The following is a 16,171-nucleotide window of genomic DNA, read 5'->3' on the forward strand; positions in this document are numbered from 1 at the left end:
CCTTTTCTCCACACCCTCTCCAGCATTTTTGCTTGTAGACTTTTGGATAGCAGCCATCCTGACTGGCATGTAATGGTACCTCATTGTGGTTTTGATTTGCATTTCTCTGATAATGAGTGATGTTGAGCATCTTTTCATGTGTTTGTTAGCCATCTGTATGTCTTCTTTGGAGAAATGTCTGTTTAGTTCTTTGGCCCATTTTTTGATTGGGTCATTTATTTTTCTGGAATTGAGCTGCAGGAGTTGCTTGTATATTTTTGAGATTAATCCTTTGTCTGTTGCTTCATTTGCTATTATTTTCTCCCAATCTGAGGGCTGTTTTTTCACCTTGCTTATAGTTTCCTTTGTTGTGCAAAAGCTTTTAAGTTTCATTAGCTCCCACTTGTTTATTTTTGCTTTTATTTCCAATATTCTGGGAGGTGGGTCATAGAGGATCCTGCTATGATTTATGTCAGAGAGTGTTTTGCCTATGTTCTCCTCTAGGAGTTTTATAGTTTCTGGTCTTACATTTAGATCTTTAATCCATTTGAGTTTATTTTTGTGTATGGTGTTAGAAAGTGTTCTAGTTTCATTCTTTTACAAGTGGTTGACCAGTTTTCCCAGCACCACTTGTTAAAGAGGTGGTCTTTTTTCCATTGTATATCCTTGCCTCCTTTGTCAAAGATAAGGTGTCCATAGGTTCGTGGATTTATATCTGGGCTTTCTATTCTGTTCCATTGATCTATATTTCTGTCTTTGTGCCAGTACCATACTGTCTTGATGACTGTGGCTTTGTAGTAGAGCCTGAAGTCAGGCAGGTTGATTCCTCCAGTTCCATTCTTCTTTCTCAAGATTGCTTTGGCTATTCGAGGTTTTTTTGTATTTCCACACAGATTGTGAAATTATTTGTTCTAGTTCTGTGAAAAATACCATTGGTAGCTTGATAGGGATTGCATTGAATCTATAGATTGCTTTGGGTAGAATAGCCATTTTGACAATATTGATTCTTCCAATACATGAACACGGAATATTTCTCAATCTGTTTGTGTCCTCTTTGATTTCTTTCATCAGTGTTTTATAGTTTTCTATGTATAGGTCTTTTGTTTCTTTAGGTAGATATACTTCTAAGTATTTTATTCTTTTTGTGGCAATGGTGAATGGTATTGTTTCCTTAGTTTCTCTTTCTGTTTTCTCATTCTTAGTGTATAGGAATGCAAGGGATTTCTGTGTGTTAATTTTATATCCTGCAACTTTACTATATTCATTGATTAGCTCTAGTAATTTTCTGGTAGAATCCTTAGGGTTTTCTATGTAGAGGATCATGTCGTCTGCAAACAGTGAGAGTTTTACTTCTTCTTTTCCTATCTGGATTCCTTTTATTTCTTTTTCTGCTCTGATTGCTGTGGCCAAAACTTCCAAAACTATGTTGAATAGTAGTGGTGAGAGTGGGCACCCTTGTCTTGTTCCTGATTTTAGGGATAATGCTTTCAATTTTTCACCATTGAGGGTAATGCTTCCTATGGGTTTGTCATATATAGCTTTTATTATGTTGAGGTATGTTCCTTCTATTCCTGCTTTCTAGAGAGTTTTAATCATAAATGGATGTTGAATTTTGTCAAAGGCTTTTTCTGCATCTATTGAGATAATCATATGGTTTTTATCTTTCAATTTATTAATGTGGTGTATTACACTGATTGATTTGCGGATATTAAAGAATCCTTGCATTCCTGGGATAAAGCCCACTTGGTCATCATGTATGATTTTTTTTAATATGTTGTTGGATTCTGTTTGCTAGAATTTTGTTAAGGATTTTTGCATCTATGTTCATCAGTGATATTGGCCTATAGTTTTCTTTTTTTGTGGCATCTTTATCTGGTTTTGGAATTAGGGTGATGCTGGCCTCATAGAATGAGTTTGGAAGTTTACCTTCTGCAATTTTCTGGAAGAGTTTGAGTAAGATAGGTGTTAGCTCTTCTCTAAATTTTTGGTAGAACTCAGCTGTGAAGCCATTTGGTCCTGGGCTTTTGCTTGCTGGAAGATTTCTGATTACAGTTTCGATTTCCTTGCTTGTGATGGGTCTGTTAAGATCTTCTATTTCTTTCTGGTTCAGTTTTGGAAAGTTATACTTTTCTAAGAATTTGTCCATTTCTTCCAAGTTGTCCATTTTATTGGCATAGAGCTGCTGGTAGTAGTCTCTTATGACCCTTTGTATTTCAGTGTTGTCTGTTGTGATCTCTCCATTTTCATTTCAAATTTTGTTAATTTGGTTCTTTTCCCTTTGTTTCTTAATGAGTCTTGCTAACAGTTTGTCAATTTTGTTTACTTTTTCAAAAAACCAGCTTTAGCTTTGTTGATTTTTGCTATGGTCTCTTTAGTTTCTTTTGCATTTATTTCTGCCCTAATTTTTAAGATTTCTTTCCTTCTACTAACCCTGGGGTTCTTCATTTCTTCCTTCTCTAGTTGCTTTAGGTGTAGAGTTAGGTTATTTATTTGACTTTTCTTGTTTCTTGAGGTAAGTCTGTAATGCTATGAACTTTCCCCTTAGCACTGCCTTTACAGTGTCCCATAGGTTCTGGGTTGTTGTGTTTTCATCTTCATTCATTTCTATGCATATTTTGATTTCTTTTTTGATTTCTTCTATGATTTGTTGGTTATTCAGAAGCGTGTTATTTAGCCTCCATATGTTTGAATTTTTAACAATTTTTTTCCTGTAATTGAGATCTAATCTCACTGCACTGTGGTCAGAAAAGATGACTGGAATGATTTCAATTTTTTTGAATTTCCCAAGGCTAGATTTATGGCCCAGGATGTGATCTATTCTGGAGAAGGTTCCATGTGCACTTGAGAAAAAGGTGAAATTGGTTGTTTTGGGGTGAAATGTCCTATAGATATCAATTAGGTCTAGCTGGTCCATTGTGTCATTTAAGCTTTGTGTTTCTTTGTTAATTTTCTGTTTAGTTGATCTATCCATAGGTGTGAGTGAGGTATTAAAGTCTCCCACTATTACTGTGTTACTGTTAATTTCCCCTTTCATACTCGTTAGCATTTGCCTTACAATTTGTGGTGCTCCTATGTTGGGTGCATATATATTTATAATTGTTACATCTTCTTCTTGGATTGATCCTTTGATCATTATGTAGTGTCCTTCTTTGTCTCTTCACAGCCTTTATTTTAACGTCTATTTTATCTGATATGAGTATTGTGACTCCTGCTTTCTTTTGGTCTCCGTTTGCATGAAATATATTTTTTCCAGCCCTTCACTTTCAGTCTTTATGTGTCCCTTGTTTTGAGGTGGGTCTCTTGTAGACAGCATATATAGGGGTCTTGTTTTTGTATCCATTCAGCCAGTCTTTGTCTTTTGGTTGGGGCATTCAACCCATTTACGTTTAAGGTAATTATTGACAGGTATGGTCCCATTGCCATTTACGTTGTTGTTTTGGGTTCACGTTTATACAACCTTTCTGTGTTTCCTGTCTAGAGAAGATCCTTTATCATTTGTTGAAGAGCTGGTTTGGTGGTGCTGAATTCTCTCAGCTTTTGCTTGTCTGTAACACTTTTAAATTCTCCTTCATATCTGAATGAGATCCTCGCTGGGTACAGTAATGTAGGTTGTAGGTTATTCTCTTTCATTACTTTAAGTATGTCCTGCCATTCCCTTCTGGCCTGAAGGGTTTCTATCGATAGATCAGCTGTTATCCTTATGGGAATCCTTTTGTGTGTTATTTGTTGTTTCTCCCTTGCTGTTTTTAAAATTTGTTCTTTGTATTTGATCTTTGTTAATTTGATTAATATGTGTCCTGGGGTGTTTCCCCTTGTGTTTATCCTGTTTGGGACTCTCTGGGTTTCTTGGACCTGTGTGACTATTTCCTTCCCCATTTTAGGGAAGTTTTCAGCTATTATCTCCTCTAGTACTTTCTCATGGCCTTTCATTTTGTCTTCTTCTTCTGGGACTCCTATGATTCAAATGTTGGGGCGTTTCACATTGTCCCAAAGGTCCTGAGGTTGTCCTCATTTCTTTTGATGCTTTTTTCTTTTTTCTTCTCTGCTTCATTTATTTCCACCATTTTATCTTCTACCTCACTTATCCTATCTTCTGTCTCCATTATTCTACTGTTGGTTCCTTCCAGAGTGTTTTTGATCTCATTTACTGCATTATTCATTTTTAATTGACTCTTTTATTTCTTCTAGATCCTTATTAAACATTTTTTGCATCTTCTCAATCTTTGTCTCCAGGCTATTTATCTGTAACTCCATTTTGTTTTCAAGGTTTTGGATCATTTTTATTATCATTATTCTAAATTCTTTTTCAGGTAGATTCCCTATCTACTCCTCTTTTGTTTGACTTGGTGGGCATTTTTCATGTTCCTTTACCTGTTGGGTATTTCTCTGCCTTTTCATCTTGTTTAGATTGCTGTGTCTGGAGTGGACTTTCTGTATTCTGTTGGTCTGTGGTTCCTTTTTATTGTGGAGGTTTCTCCCAGTGGGTGGGGCTGGACAATTGGCTCATCAAGGTTTCCTGGTTAGGGAAGCTTGCGTCAGTGTTCTGGTGGGTGGAACTGCATTTCTTCTCTCTGGAGTGCAATGGAGTGTCCAGTAGTGAGTTTTGAGATGGGTCTATGTGTTAGGTGTGACTTTGGGCAGCCTGTATTTTGACGCTCAGGGCTATGTTCCTGCATTGCTGGAGAATTTGCGTGATATGTCTTGCTCTGGAACTTATTGGCTCCTGAGTGGTGGTTGGTTTCAGTGTAGGTATGGAGGCTTTTGGATGATCTCTTATTACTTAATGTTCCCTGTAGTCAGGAGTTTTCTGGTGTTCTCGGGTTTTGGGCTTACGTCTCCTGCCTCTGGATTTCAGTCTTATTCCTCCAGTAGCCTCAAGACTTCTCCAACTACACAGCACTGATAATAAAACTTCTGGGTTAATGGTGAAAAGATTCTCCACCATGAGCGACACCCAGAGAGGTTCACAGAGTTACATGAAGAAGAGGAGAGGGAGGAGGGAGATAGAGATGAGCAGGAGGAGAAAAAGGGGGACTCAAGAGGAGAGAGACAGATCTAAGCAGTACTCTGTTCCCTAAGTGTTCTCCATAGCCCAGACACCCACAGAGATTCACAGAATTGTATTGGGAAGAGAAGGGGTAGGGAGGAAGTAGAGGTGATCTGGGAGAGAAAAAGGATAGTCAAAAGGGGGAGAGAGTAATCAACACACTCCTGAGTAAAAATCGGTACTGAATATTGGCTTCTTAAATGTCCAAAATTTATATCAAATACTGAAAAACAAAGGTTAAAAATCTAGAGTAGAGGTTAGACTCTTAAAGATACAATATTAAAAACAGAAACAAAAACACAAAAAATTTAAGAAATATATATGAAGTTTGGTTTAAAAATAGGGCTTTTTTTTTTGCAAGGTTATAGTGAAATGAAAATGAAAATTAAGGACTAATAGAGGAGTATTAGAGGACTTTAAAAGAAAATAAGAGAAAAAAATTTAAAAAAGAAAAAAATTTTTTGATTAAAAAAATAAAAATAAATGAAAATGAAAATTAAGGAGTAATAGAGGAGTAATAGGGAATTTTAAAAGAAAATAAAAGAGAAAAAGTAAAAAAAAAAAAGAAAGAAAAAAATTTTTTTGTAATTAAAAAAAATAAGTAAAACTATATCTAGGAATTTCTCTAGAGCTGTTGCGAGCAGTGTGGGTTCGGTTCAGTTTCAGATGTCTCCTTGTTCCAGCTTACACTTCTCTATATTTATAGGCCCCTTCCAGTGTAGTCGGTGTTACCTACAGGTATTTTAATCTGTTGCACCTGTGACTTCTAAAGCAGTTCCCTTTGTTTATTTGGCTTCTGTTTTCTGGTCTCTGCAGTGTCTAATTTCCGCCCTGACACGGGCGGGCGGAGGTGGTCTCTTGTTTAGGTTCGCTTGTTCAGTCGCGCTGCGGGGAGGGAGGGGCGCTGCAGACAAATGTCACTGGCCTGTGTGGGGAGGACCCGCAGTGTTCCGGCCACACTGGGTTTTTGCCCCCACTCGCGACGTGTGCTTTTCCCGTCTACACTGCTCAGGCTCCAGGCTGCTCTCCAGGGAGTGGGCCCTGAGTTGTGTGCGGTTCCAGTCTTCGGGTACTCCACAAAAGCGCAGACTCAGTTGGGCCTGCATTTTGTGCCTTCCCTGCCCGAGCAGCTCAGGCAGCCAGGAGCTTGACGGGCGCACTCTCCTTGGTGCAGTGCGCCTTCTCCCCTCCGCATCCGAGCCTCAGTTTCCGTGCTAGCCAGTCGGGTGCGCCTTGTGTCTGTTTTGGGGAGCTGGTCTCTAGCCGTGACCCTCCCAGCGGGTGTCAACCATTTAGAATCTCAGGAAGTCTTTGGTTAGAAACTGGAGGCCTGTTTGCAGTTTGGTAGGGGTGCCGTCTCTGGGGCCGAGTTTGCCCCTTGCCCCTCCCCCCTGCCTCCTGCCTCCAGTGGGGGATGGGCCAGTCCGCCTCCGGCTTGCTCTTCTCTGGGATCGCTCAGTTCTTCCTTTGTTCTGTGAACCGGCCAGCAGGGTGTTCAGGCCAGTTAATTTTCTCTCTCTCTTGCTATCCCACAGTTTAAGTTGCTATCTCACGTTAGCTCCCTCCGATTGCCCTCAGGGCATTCAGGCCCAGTCCTTACCCTAAGCAATGCCGCCCGCTCCTCTCCGTTCCACCCCCACTTGATGGTGGCGGATGCGGGCATCTGGGGTACTTTTCTGCTGGCAGTTGCTTTTAGGCATGTAATCTGTGGGTTTTATTTATTTTTCCTCCCAGTTAGGTTGCCCTCCGAGATTCAAAAACTTCCCCCAGGCCCGCTAGTGAGAGGGTTTCCTGGTGTTAGGAAACTTCCTCTATTACTACTCCCTTCCTGGGACGGGTCTCTGTCCCTAGCTCTTTTGTCTCTCTTTTTATCTTTTATATTTTGTCCTACCTCCTTTCGAAGACGATGGGCTGCTTTTCTGGGTGCCTGATGTCCTCTGCTAGCGGTCAGAAGTTGTTTTGTGAAGTTTGCTCAGAGTTCAAATGTTCTTTCGATGAATTTGTAGGGGAGAAAGTGGTCTCCCCGTCCTATTCCTCCACCATCTTAGCTCCTCCCTCAGATAGTTTCTTATGATTGTCAATTTTTAAAACATATTCTAAATTCTCAATGTTAATGAAGTCTACATATCCTGAAGAGGGGTGATCATCTAATCTAAATATTTGAGAATATATATATATATATTGTCACCTACCATAACAAGTATGCTTTGAACTATTTAATTAGGTGCCAACTAATTAATCAATTGGTATTATTGCAAATTGGTATTATTGCATCTTGGACAGATGTAGACCAGCTTTTTAATACTACATTTATTTTTGTTAGGTGAAAAAGGAAAAGATAATTACACAAAATTATCTTATATTTGTATTTTCATTCTTGATTTTGACAATGGAAACATTGGAACATGCACAGTGACACTCCTGTGAAATGAAGGAAAAAGTCCATGTAGCTTTTAGAAGACTAAAAGAAACATATGGACCCATTTTATCCTGTTTTTGTGGATACCAGTAGCATTAATGTGGAGGAATTGGGTTGTATATTTGGATTTGTAATACACTGGCAAATGTATGATAGCAACAATAAGATGTGATACCTGTGGCAGAATTAAGGACAAAAAGTTAGAAAAACACTTTTTTTCCAAAATTAACTTTTAGCTGTAACTCTAAAGACAATGAAACTCCCAAATATAAAAAGAAATTGACTAATCATATAAGAATATTTCTGTGAGTAATCTATTGGAAACTCTGTTCCCCCAATAATGCTGTCAAGTGGAATCTGGAAATAAAACATATCATGTGTTACCACTAGCAACTAAGGGATAATCACTGGTTAAATGCTTCATGTACGTGAAAAGCCACATACTACAAGTCTGGAGGAATGAGTCACCACTCTTGCTGTTTCTAGAAGATGACTCATTAGTTCCATTTATTTTACACAGAGAGAACAGAAAATGAAGAAAAGGGAGGAAAAGAGAGACTTAAAAGTAACTATTATGTTTTATATTTTCACAGTATATTTATTTCTATTCCTATAATACAGACCTGATTGTGAAAAGGAAATAAAACAAGGATACAAAGTATAGAGTCTATCATACGTATCATACTTAACAGAGCAAAAGTATTTGGAAAAATCTGGCAAAACATCTGATTTAAGTAAGAGGTTTCCTCCACCCCTTTGTTTTAGGTTCTATCTAAGTATTATTTTTCATGTGGAGAAAGAGGTATATTCAGAATCATCAAAGACAGTGATTCTCTGAAATCTCAAATTTTCCCCACAGCTTTCTCACATCCAGTATCCACAGTCAATGAAAATACTGCTTTAGTTTGTATTTCTAATGTGTGCATAGGTTAAAGAATTTTGAGAAATAGTGTTCTAAATGGTTTCCCCTTTATCTCTGGAAATCTCAGATACTCAAATAATCATCACACACATGACTAAATTATTGATTGTTATTATTATTTCTCCATTATCTCCAACATCATGTGAAATAGAGAAATAATTTTTTTTTAAATTTTACCCTCCCTCCCATTCAATGAAATAGTCAAATGAAAATACTGAAGGCCAATGGAGTGAATCTTCATTGGAGTGCATCATCACACTGAAGTAAGAATAGACAAAAGCATCTATATGTAACACGTTGGAGGAAGGAACTTCATCTTTTTAACTAGGCATCCCAGGAACAAGGGAGCACAGCTGGAGGTGAGCAGCAAGCAAGCCAGTGAAGCTTCATCTATATTTACAGTCACTCCTCAACGTTTGCTTTACAGTGTCAGTGGTGATCAGATCAGCGGTGGCATTAGAAATGTAATAGCACTTGAATCATCCTGAAACCATCCCCCCCTGCACCTCCCCTCCATGGAAAAATTGTTTTCCAAGAAATCAGTCCCTGGTGCCAAGAAAGTTGAGGACCTCTGCTCTTAACACATCAGTATAGGAAGGTGGTTAATTGAGAATGTGAAGGAATAACATTTAGATACATTATCTTGCTTTCTTGATATGGATTTAACAGGGAAGAATGAAAGTTATCACCCTGTCTGCCAAAGAATTAACCATGACTAGAATTCCCAGGGATTTGGAATCTCCTTATCCTCATGGACTTTGGAAGGAAAATAGTTTCCTAAGTTTCTCATTAGGGTCAAGCCAAAGTAAGACAATATTTTGTTTGTTTTGAAGGTCCAGACACATCTAGAGCAATGTTTCAACTGCTAAATCAAAATCACTAGTGAATTATGAAGTCAATTTGTTATGTACTAATCAACACTAAAAAGAAAGAAAGGAGTAGAATAGAATGAAACGGCACTGCGTGGAAAGTATTATCATGAGTCGCTTATTATAAGGTAAGTATTATTTTGTGAAACTTTAGCTTATAGTGCTATGTGTGTGCATGTTTATATGAATGGTGTAAAAATGTAATAGGTTGGTGGAAACATAATTAAGGTTTCACACCATGAATTTCAAATCATTATAACTAGGCTCAACACATCTGTATTAATCAAAATAGAAACAACTAAAATCAACACATTTTTGCCAATGAGAAATAAGTTTGCTTATTCCTGCAGCATAAATCCATGCTTTGGAATTTGACTCTCTTGGAAAGCATTTTCTGCATCCTGCTGGTTGTGGAAATGTTTTGCCTGAAAAAAGTTGTCAAGATGCTTGAAGAAGTGGTAGTTGTTTGGTGAGAGGTCATGTAAGTATGGCAGATGAAGCAAAACTTTGTAGCCCAATTCATTCAACTTTTGAAGAATTGGCTGTGCAATGTGCTGTCAGGAATTGTCATGAAGAAGAATTGGACCCTTTCTGTTGACAGCTGCAGGTATTGAAGTTTTCAGTGCATCACAAAGATTTGCAGAGCATAGTTATCAGATGTAATGGTTTCGCTTGGATTCAGAAAACTGAAGTGAATCAGATCGGCAGCAGACCACCAAACAGTGGCCATGACCTTTTTTTGGTGCAAATTTGACTTTGGGAAGGGCTTTGGAGCGTCTTCTCAGTCCAGCCATTGAGCTGGCTGTTGCTGGTTGTCATATACAATCCATTTTTCATTGCACGTCACAGTCTGATCAATAAATGGTTTCTTATTATTGCATAAGAATAAGAGAAGACATCCGGTTCCATAACTTCATGGTAAATAGATGAGGAAACAATACAAACAGTGACAGACTCTTTTTTGGGGCTCCAAAATCACTGCAGATGGTGACTGTAGCCATGAAATTAAAAGACGCTTACTCCTTGGAAGGAAAGTTATGACCAACCTAGACAGCACATTTAAAAGTAGAGACATTACTTTGCCAACAAAGGTCCGTCTAGTCAAGGCTATGGTTTTTCCAGTAGTCATGTATGGATGTGAGAGTTGGACTCTAAAGAAAGCTGAGCATTGAAGAATTGATGCTTTTGAACTGTGGTGTTGGAGAAGACTCTTGAGAGTCCCTTGGACTGCAAGGAGATCCAACCAGTTCATCCTAAAGGAAATCAGTCCTGAATATTCATTGGCAGGACTGATGCTGAAGCTGAAACTCCAATACTTTGGCCACCTGATGCTATATAATTGACTCATTTGAAAAGACCCTGATGCTGGGAAAGACTGAAAGCAAGAGGAGAAAGGGATGACAGAGGATGAGATGGTTGGATGGCACCATCAACTCGTTGGACATGAGTTTGGGTAAGCTCCGGCAGTTGGTGATGAACAGGGAAGCCTGGTGTGTGCTGCAGTCCATGGGGTCGCAAAGAGTCAGACATGACTGAGTGACTGAACTGAACTGAAGATAAGACAACACATCAAAATGACAATTTTTTTGATTTGCAGTCAGCTCATGAGGCACCCACTTATTGAGCTTTTTTATCTTTCTGTTTTGCTACAAGTGCCAAATGACTGTAGAATGGTCAAGGTTGAGTTCTTTAGCAACTTCTCTCTTAAGTCTTCTGCATTGACAGGTGGGTTCTTTACCAATGCAGGAGACTTAAGAGAGTATGGTATTCCTTTATAAAAACATTTCACTACTTATTTATCCATTTTTCTCTAATCAAATATTGGAATGTTTCTAATTTCTGGGTATTACAAACTGTGATACAACCAACATCCTTATACGCACCTTCTGGTTCTTTTGCTAGGTCATGTGTTTGCATGCATTCTACTTTAATCAATACTGCCACATAGTTTTCCAAAGTTGTACCAAGTTACACTTGCAAACAGCAGTAATGAGAAATCCAGTCTTTCCTTATCCCTGTCAATATTTGCTATTGTCTTTTCCATTTTAACAATTCTGTTGTTGTGAGTGGTATTACCTTAGGTTTTTAATTTAGCTTTCTTCAGTGACTAATGAAGTTTAACACTCTTTTATATATCTGTTGATTATTGGATGTATTCTTTCTTAGATTCTAGTTCTAGTTTTTGGTCCTTTTTTTTTAAAGTGTCATCTGCCTATTTCTTACTGATTTGTAGGAGTTACTTATATATTCAAATTCTTTATACAATGTTCACAAATTGGGGTTTATCTATTTTAATTTTTTGAAAAATACTTTAAATTGAAATAAATTTACTTATACACACATGCACACACTTACACATACCACATGCACAAAGTAGTTGGTCTGACCTAAAGAGGTGGTTGCAATTATCAGTCCTGGAAGGAACACAAGAGCTTTGGGTTTTCTAGATCATAGAGTGTGCCTGAATCCTCTCAGATGCGTCTATGGTCACAGAAGGGGCTAGCATGGTCACAGAAGGGGCTGACTCCATGGGACATGAAAGAAGTCAGCACCAATGCCATGGTCTCAGGGCCTTACTGAAGGTGCCCATTATTGAAATGGTCATCAGCAAATGAGATCATTGAAGTTAAGAACGATGTGGTACCCTTTCTCATTTCACTAGGTTTTCCAAAACCTTGTATTCCCGTGTGATGCAGGGATAAGAGAGAAAGTGCTGAAAACACTCTCAGGTTAAATTTACTGCTAGTCTCAGAGTGTGAATTTTGAGGTAAAAGTGAATCCAATTATAACTCTAAGAAATATTTTATCTCTCCTGTGTTCACATTGTAATTCCAATCGCTGTCAAACAAAAAGAGGTAATAACATAATTGTGCTAAGATCTTATATCTCTGCTCCTCTATGTTTTCCTTTGTGGGTGATAAGTCATAGATAAAATAGAAATTCAAATTCAATGGAGGCTTAATATCTATTATTATGTGACTTAGGAAAAGTCAGTGAATAATTCAGTGAGTCAGTTCTTACACTCCTGCTAACAGGATCTGGCTAGGATTAGAAAATGTTTCACAAGTCTTTTTTATCCTTGAATATGCTCTCACCATTCCTCTCTATATAATTTTAAAAAGGAGAGAGAATAAAATGGTCACATTGGCTACTGTAACTACTTTTATTTCAATAAATTATCAAGAAATTTGTAGGGAGAAAAATTAAGATCTGTGTTAAGGTCAAGAGGTCAAAACCTGCTTTCCAGGTTCAAGGAGAGCAAAGCATCTATTTAAATCCAATGTTGTGAAATTTCAGATTTCCTAATGCTAGCTTAATTACCATACATTTTGTACACAAATTCTTTTATAAGCTTTAGTAATTTGTGCTATCATAATGATTTCTTCCTTTATGTCAACCAACTTGCAGCAAAACTTTGTGATGAGAAAAATACATATATATATAAACTAATTTCATGATGATATTAGTTTGAGTAATAAATATTTATTCAAAACTCCAATTGGCAAGAACACTTGTTAATTGCTGGTAAGGAATACAAAATGCGACTACCCTTTGGAAGATAGCCTGACAGTTTCTTAAAAAGTTAAACATAGTGTTAGGATACAGTCCAGTGACTGTATGCCTAGATACTTACTCTAATGAGTTAAGAAAATGATTTTATCACAAAAATCTGCACACAAGTGATTATAGCAACTTTATTCATAATTGCCAAAATTTGGTGGCAACCTTTAATCAGTGAGTGGATGAACCATTATACATCCAGACAGGAATTCTCAGATCATGCTACTGGTAAAGAATCCACCTTCCAATGCAGGAGATGCAAGAGATGCAGGTTCCATCCCTGGGTTGGGAAGGTCCCCTGGAATGGGAAATGGCACCCCACTCCAGTATTCTTGCCTGGAATATTCCATGGGCAGAGGAGCCTGGCAGGCTATAGTTCATGAGCCACAGTTCATGGGGCCTCAAAGAGTCAGACATGACTGAGCGACTAAGCATACACACACATACACACACACAATGGAATTTTACTCAACAATAAAGAGAAATATGTTATCAAACTAGGAAATGTCATGGAAGAATCTTAACTGTGTATTGCTAAGTGAAATAAGGCAGTAGGAAAAGGTTATATACTGTATGATATTAACTATATGACATTTTGGGAAAAGCGATCTCCAGACACTGCAAAAATATCAATGGTTGCCACAAGTCTGGGAGAAGGGTAAGAGAATAGGTAGGTGGAGTACAGGGGATTTTTAGGACAGGGACTTTTTTCTATACTATCATAATGTTATATGTATGATATTTTGTATTTGGCAAAATCCATAGAACTGTACAACATCAAGAGTGAACCCTAATGTAAATTCTTGTATTAGCTAATAATAATACATCAATAGATGTTCCCCAGTTATAACAAATGTACCACACCAATGCAAGAATAAATAATAGAGGAAACTGAGGTCAGGGGAGGAGGGCTTTATGGGAACTCTCTGTATTTTCTATTCCGTTTTTCAGGAACTCTTAAACTGCTCTAAAAACTAAATTTATTAATTTAAAAAAAAACCGGTTGACTATATAACAATAGATTCACACCTTTTAATTAAATAATAATGCTATTTTCAACTTCTATTTGAATTCAATGGATTAAATAAATAATTTAAAACAATTCTTTAAATAGGAACAACTAGAAAACTGGATCCCCATTTTATATCATATTAAAAATATTTTCAGATAGACCTAAGATTTAAATGGAAGCAAATATATAAATGGGCTTCCCTGATGTCTCAGTGGTAAAGAATATACCTGCAAGGCAGGAGACTTAGGAGATGTGGGTTCAATCCCTGGGTCAGAAAGATCCCCTGGAGGAGAAAATGGCAACTCACTTCAGTATTCTTGCTGGGAGAAACCCGCGGGCAGAGGAGTCTGGCAGGCTACAGTCCATGGGATCGCAGAGTTAGACACGACTGAGTGACTGAGAATGCATGCACAAATATGTAAATAACACACATAATCTTTGGGCTAGGAAACACTTATCCATGCATGGAAGTCTAGTATGATTAAGAGAGACAGAGATTTTAATACACACAAAAGTACATGTGGAAAAATATAAATAAAATCAGATTCTCACTAAAAGTTCAAATCTTATTTTCATATATTAAGAAAAGGCTGATATGTATACAGCAGGAGCTTTTATAAACTGTTGAGAAAAAAAAAATTCAAGCAACCTAAACAGCAATAGAAATGAGGGGGAAATGTGAATATTCAGAGATGCAAATTCAAATGGCCAAACCATGGATTTGTGTGAGAAATTTCTCCTTGTCCAAAAGGTATTCCTACTTTCCTCCTGCTTACTCCTCTCTGTTGACCTGATCTAAATGATGTAGCAGAATTGGGAGTAGATGTTCCTATGGTTGTTGGCGAGGCAGTGGATGGGTCCCAATGCCTCCCCCATGAAGATGAGGGATGCCTTATCATCCCTGTAGAACCGTAGCTAAAGATTACAACAAGCTCCTTGGCATGCACCCTCAAGAAAGTGCAAGTCCTGAACTACTAGCGTTGAAAAAGAAATTTATTTCACCAACAGAGAGTAAAAAACAAATTTTGTTTGCACCATTTCAGATAAGGAAGTGGTGGACATTAGAATAAGCTTTTGACTGATCATTGTCTCCTGGTACCCTAAATATTGATTATTATGAAGAATTTAAAAGCTATTTTGACTAAAGTATGTGGTTATCTGCTTATCTGACTTTGACAAGGTCCTGAAGCAACTTTACTTTCTTATTGCAAAACATATGTTACTGTAATTTCAGAGTAAAGAGTTTTGCAACAACATACCATATTTTTTCAACATGCAAAAGAATGGCATGGGATTTCAGACTGATTTTAATAACTGAATGATTCAAAATGTCTTTCAATGCCATAATTGTAAAAAATTGTTGATATGACTCCTGTATAGCTAGCTAGTATATAAAAATTATTCTTTTAATTTTTATATATTTTATAGTTTTTGTACATTCATATTATGGAAGGTCATGAAAACTGTCATAAAATAAGTATCAAAATACAAGACCAAAAAGAGGAGAAAAGTTGCACACTTTTTATAACCAAGATCATCTTTAAGCTCAAAGCCAAACATGCAAATTCTAACATTTTCCCTAAATCTGCTACATAACCAGGAGTCTTTTGGAGAGACTAAAAATAAGCAAAGTGTGAAAAGGAAACAATTCTAAATTCCATGTGTGTTAGCCAGGTTCAGAAGAACCCCAAGAAATTTAAATTCAGCTAATGAGTTTATAGTGAGCAATCCAGAGAATTAAAGATCCTGAGGCTTCAACAACAGCTCTTCTTTCTATTTGAAACTATATCCCTTTGCCTGGTTAAGGTTTTGCATTTTTAAGAGGCAGTGGCTGGTGCTTGCAATATGCACATTTCAGTCTAATTTCCATCTGCGTGAACAAGAAGTCAGCTGCCTGGAGCTGAGGCATATTTACTGTGGACACAGGTAAATTTGCTTAAACTACCCTAAGTGTAAAGAGAATAAAGGCTTAGTTGAGTAAAGAGAGAGTACAAAAAACTCACTGGGATTAGAAATGATGGGTTAGGCAAATATCTTCTTTGTAGCATTTGATATTTGCAATATGGAAATGAAATGCAGATCAGAAGAACTGCCTCTCAGACTTCTTAAAATGTAGTCTCCTAAACTTCCTTTAAACGAAAACATCTAAGTTACATTTCTATGTAGCTTGAGTATACTAAGTTTAATATCACTATGAGATATTTTTTTAAAACTCTATAGATGGACTTTTGTGAAAACTAGTACTGCATTGAAGAGAATTATTGTATCACGACTGTCACTACTATACAGGAGACTTTTTGAGAAAAAGTAAGGCAGAATCCATTTTGTGAACAAACCGGTTTTGCAGAAGGAGTCACCAAAG

The 16,171-nt window shown here is 37.4% G+C and overlaps 1 protein-coding gene and 1 long non-coding RNA gene across 3 annotated transcripts in view; both read left to right on the top strand.

The window, feature by feature from the left end:
- Positions 1 to 16,171, top strand: part of LOC122453369 (60S ribosomal protein L7-like) — a 683,417-nt gene that overhangs the window by 249,048 nt on the left and 418,198 nt on the right. The gene's annotated exons all lie outside the window — the stretch shown is intronic.
- The window catches only part of LOC122453370, a 69,733-nt gene continuing 69,228 nt past the window's right edge, over positions 15,667 to 16,171 (top strand). For both annotated transcript variants that reach the window (XR_006273018.1, XR_006273019.1), the window contains exon 1: positions 15,667 to 15,735. This is a non-coding gene — a long non-coding RNA (uncharacterized LOC122453370). The remainder of the gene's footprint in view (positions 15,736 to 16,171) is intronic.

Source organism: Cervus canadensis, chromosome 14 (genome assembly GCF_019320065.1).
Source record: "Cervus canadensis isolate Bull #8, Minnesota chromosome 14, ASM1932006v1, whole genome shotgun sequence".
Classification (NCBI taxonomy): Eukaryota; Metazoa; Chordata; class Mammalia; order Artiodactyla; family Cervidae; genus Cervus; species Cervus canadensis.